Source organism: Morus notabilis, unplaced genomic scaffold, assembly GCF_000414095.1.
Source record: "Morus notabilis unplaced genomic scaffold, ASM41409v2 Scaffold1061, whole genome shotgun sequence".
NCBI classification, from domain to species: domain Eukaryota; kingdom Viridiplantae; phylum Streptophyta; class Magnoliopsida; order Rosales; family Moraceae; genus Morus; species Morus notabilis.
In genome coordinates, this window is record NW_010363282.1 from 75,839 (window position 1) to 81,377 (window position 5,539).

Here is a 5,539-nt window from a genome sequence, read left to right on the forward strand (position 1 = left end):
CACGTTAAGAATGTGTATTGACTATCGTGCGCTCAATAAGGTCACGATAAAGCATAAATATCCTCTGTCCAGGATTGATGACTTATTTGACCAACTCAAAAGGGCAGCAATATTCTCAAAGATTGATTTGTGATATGGATACCACCAATTAAAGATTAAGGAGCAAGATATATCAAAGACAGCTTTCAGAATGCGTTATGGACATTATGAATTTCTGGTAATGCCGTTTGAACTAACAAATGCCCCAACAGCTTTCATGGATTTCATGAATCGTATTTTCAAGGAATATTTGGATAAATTTGTTTTTTTTTATTGACGACATACTAATTTATTCAAGGAATAGTAAGGAACATGAAGAGCACTTAAGAATTACTCTTCAAACGCTAAAAAGGCATCAGCTATATGATAAATTCTCTAACTGTGAAATTTGGCTCCATGAAGTTCATTTCTTAGGGCATGTAGTCTCAAAAGATGGAATCTCAGTGGATCCAGCCAAGATAGAAGCAGTTAGTAACTGGCCTGCACCAAGAAACGTGGCAAAGATTCATAGTTTCTTAGGTTTGGTAGGATATTACAGAACATTTGTAGAGGGTTTCACAAAACTAGCTGCACCACTCACTGCCTTCACGCGAAAAGAAAAGAAGTATGAATAGACTGAGAAGTGTGAGGAAAGTTTTCAAGAATTGAAATGGAAGCTAACTACTACACCAATCCTTACTATCCCAAACGATGGAGAAAAGTTTGACATATACAGTGATGCTTTCAAACTAGGGTTGGGAGCAGTATTGATGTAAAATGGAAAGGTAATTGTGTACGCGTCTCAACAATTGAAAACTCATGAGAGAAACTATCCTACTCATGATCTTGAGTTAGCAGCAGTGGTTCTTACAATAAAGATATGGAGACATTATTTAGGGCTCGTTCAGTTCGGTGATTCAAATTTTTAATTCGAGTTAGATGTGACTTTATGTGAGAGCTTTTTACTGTAGTAAAAAAGTTAGATGTGCCTATTTCTGAGAGCTTTTTACTGTAGCAAAACTCGAATTCTAAACCTAAATCAGTGAAATGAATGGGGCCTTATATGGTGTGCAATGTCAGATTTTCACTGATCATAAAAGCCTCAAGTATTTCTTCACTCAGAAAGAACTTAATATGAGGCAACACAGATGGTTGGAATTAGTAAAGGACTATGACTGTGAAATTCTTTATCACCCTGAAAAAGCCAATAGGGTAGCTAATGCTTTAAGTCGTAAGACTATCGAATTAAGTCATTCCTAACACCTTTACAAAAGGATATTCATTCATTAGGATTGGAGCTAATTACGGGTAAGTTAGCCACTTTGCAGATACAACCATCTATTTTTGATAAGATGGTAGAAGCTCAACGTTAAGATTTTACTCTTGACAAGTATTGGAAAGAAACTGAGGAAGGAAAAGAGACAGAATTCAAAGTCTCTGATAGGGGAATACTCACATTTCGAGGAAGGATTTGTGTTCCAAAAGATGAAAATATTAAGAGTCAAAGTCTTTCTAAGCTCATAATACCCCTTATTCGATACATCCAGGAGCAACTAAAATGTATCAAGATCTAAAACAACACTTTTAGTGGAGGTTTATGAAGAATAACATCATGGACTACGTTAGTTGTTTTTTAACATGTCAAAGGATTAAAGTTGAACATAAATGTCCAGCTCGAGAGCTGCAACCTTTAGATGTTCCAGACTGGAAATGGAAGCATATAACCATGGATTTTGTGGTAGGATTACCCAAAACAAGTGAAGGTTATGATGCAATATGGGTAATAGTTGATAGATTAACTAAATCTGCCCATTTTGTACCCATAAAAGTGACATATACCTTAGAAAAATTAGCAGAGTTATACGTCACCAACATAGTTAGACTGCATGGAATACCTTTATCCATTGTCTCAGATCGAGATAGCCACTTTACCTCAACATTTTGGAGGAGTGTACAAGAAGCCATGGGCTCAGAATTAAGATTTAGCACAACTTTTCATCCCCAGACTGATGGACAATCAGAACGTACCATTCAAACTTTAGAATATATGCTTAGAGCATGTGTGATGGATTTTAAAAGAGCATGGAATAAGAAATTGTCATTGATAGAATTCTCGTATAACAATTGTTATCAAGCTTCAATCGGTATACCACCATATGAAGCTTTGCATGGAAGAAAGTGCAGATCTCCCATTCATTGGTATGAAACCAGGGAGAAGCAATTACATAAGACAAAATTCAATCAGGAGGCGGTTGAATCTATCCAGAAAATCCATCAAAGAATGAAGATGGCATAGGACTGCTAGAAAAGCTATGCTGATAAGCGCAGAAGACCCTTGGAGTTTGGTGAAGGGGATTTAGTCTTCTTGAGGATTGCACCCATGAAAGGTGTTATGCGTTTTGGCATGAAAGGCAAATTGAGCCCGAGGTATATAGGACCTTTCCAGATTACCAAATGAGGGCACACGTCTTTCAATCTCCTCTTGTTATTCTTGAACTCCTTCCATCCACAAGAGAGCCAAAGGAAAAATTATTCTTGAGAATTAAACAATTTTTTCTCTCAGGAATCTTTTGTCAATAGCCTCCAAAAAGTCTCTCAAGTGATCTAATGAATAATGTGACTTACTGGGCTATTTATAGTGTTTAGGAAATCATACTTCCATAACAATTAGGTTTCCCAAAGTTGATCTCGCATACAGAGTCGGTTTCACCATGTCAGCACGCGTTACAACCGGTCGACCGGTGACAGAGACGTTATAACTCACCAGTCGACCTGTCCTTCATGAATCGGTCGACCTAACCGGTCAACCTGTCTTCATGAACCGGTCTACTCGACCGGTCGACCTGTCTGCACTAGCGAAACTTGTTTTCCTAGTTTTCCCACTTGCATAGAGCCTCAATATTTGATTCAAGCAACCCAATAGAGAAGTTGCCTGATCAAAATAGTCATATAATAGTCTTCCCATATTAAAAAAACTCTTAAAACCATAATTCAACCAATTTATCTAGAATTAATTTATCAATTAATTCACTCGATAAATCACTCATGAATTAACCAATCTCATATTAACTTTGAACCTCTTTTACAGATATAATACAAGTTACAAATATGTAGGAAATACACCGTATCGTTACAAAAAATTATGTGAGCTAGCAAAGGGACCCAATGGACATATATAAATCAAGCTCTTATAATCACAACGCTACTTGTAAACAACAAGTCCGTCTCATGATTATAAAACTCTAGCGCTACTCCACTAAAAGCCTAGAGCTGCACTCTCGATTTATATAGCGTATTTACAAAGCTCTGAATAGCTCTCGTCCATGACTCAATATATTAGTGTATCATCCCCATAGGATATCCATAATTGACTTGAGGTTAAGTTCCGTTTTACCTTCCCGATTACATTTATCTTATGTTACATTGGCTCTGTTTGGTAGAGATTTTGAGAAGCCAAAATCACTTTTTTTTTCAGCTGAAGCTAAAAAATGTGTTTGGTAAACACATAAAAATGGATTCTTAGAGAATCCGAAAGCTATTTTCCATCTGAAATCAGAAGCAGCTCACTTGCTGCTTCTAATTTTAGATTGTGCGGGAATCTGAAGCATTTCATTAATGAAATTTTGGTTATTCCCAAAATAACCCTCTTCGTGCACACATCTCCTCAGCCGCTCCCTGAAACTCTCAGCTTCTCAACCTCTTCTCGTAGCCTCCTCTCGCGCTCTCTCGCCTCAGCCTCTCTCAGCCTCAGCCTTCGCTCTCTCAGCCAAAGCTCTCTCCCTCCGTTTATCTTTCTCCTCTCTCTCGGACTCCCTCTCTCTGTTTGTCTCCTGCGATTGTCAGCGGCGGCATCCCCAAAATCTCTGTTCGTCGTTGGCTGAGACCGGATCTGGTTGGAGCTCACAATCTCTGCATTTGTAAGTACTCGATTAAGCTTTTTTTTAATGTCGATTTGGTGTATGGCTTGATGAAATTTGGGTTTTGAATGTCGATTTGGTGTTGGTGGTTTTGAATGTCGATTTGGGATTCCAGTTTTTGTACAAAATTTTTTCTTCGACAGCCATTTAATCTCGTAAGCTACATCTTATTGCCTTTTACTCCAAATCTGTTGAAATTGCTAATCGCTGCATATTATACCCTTTTCCTTATGTTGATCTTTATTGTTGAATTCTATCTCGATGATAAAAGGTTGTGCAAAAGCTGAGATTATAGGACAAATTTTGCAGTGTTTTTACTATAATGTATAGTAATTGTTTCTGGTGTTTTGGTTCATCTGGACATAGTATGAATGCCATTGAAGAAACAAGAAGAATGGAAAAGAAATGGTCAAGATTAGGAACCAACCATCTAAAATGCAACTGCTAATGTTAATGAAATTAAATTAAAAAAATGAAAGACATTAAGAAATTAAAAAAAAAAACGTAAGAGAGAAGAACATGATCAATTGTTAATTGGGATTTTGAATATTGAGGTTGAGTTCGTTAGAGCTTTATGGAATTTATAGTTCTAGGATATTGAGGTTGGGAATGTCGGAAAAACTTTTGAGAACCATACCGTATGAGATAAGTTATTTATTTTTTTTGATACATTGTGGAACTTGTTTTTAATTTTACTGCTCATGGAGATAAGTTTTCCCAATTCTGGCATTTGTGTATCAGTTTCTGCATTTGAAGTTTAAGGGCTATAACCTCATGTATCTTCTCCTGGTTGAAGTGTAAGTTTTTTGGTCTTTAGGTTAGGTAAGGTTGGTTTGAGCCTTGAGGGATTGGAATTGAAGCTTTAAATATTCTTAGAAGAAAAAACCACTTATAGCCCCTTTCTTTCTTCTTCTTCTTTATATATATATATATATATATATATATATGTATATGTATGTATATATATATGTATATGTATGCATATATGTATGTACGTATCAGAACAAATCTGAAATGCAATCAGTAATGTCAAAAAAAGTGCTTCTCACTGTTAAAACTATCTATTCTATTCTAGTCTAATATAATATAATCTAATAATAATAACAAGCAATATTAATGCCTAGCTTCAGAATTCCAATAAGCTTAGCCAAATAGAACACATATGCTTAACCAATGACCTGATCAACATTTCTACAAACCATGTTATGATATGCCTATGTTATTTATTTGCAGCTTAAACTGTTTGATCATTTACCATTTTTTTGGAGGGTAGTGTAGCACAAGGTAAAGCGATATGGGATTCCGAGGCAGTAGAGCTTTTTTGTGATTTGTGTATCAAAGAGGTTGAAGGTGGACACTGACCTGGAACACATCTTGACAAAGTTGGATGGGAAAATGTAATTCAAAAATTTAACGAAGCAACCAAACGAGTGTGTAAAAAGAACACAATTGAAGAATAAGTGGGATGCTTTGAAGAATGATTGGAAACTTTAGAAAGAACTTGTTGGGAAGGAAACTGGTTTAGGTTGGAACAATAAAAAGAATACTAATGATGCATCTGAGGAATGGTGGCATAATAAATTACAGGTATACGAATGAAGTTA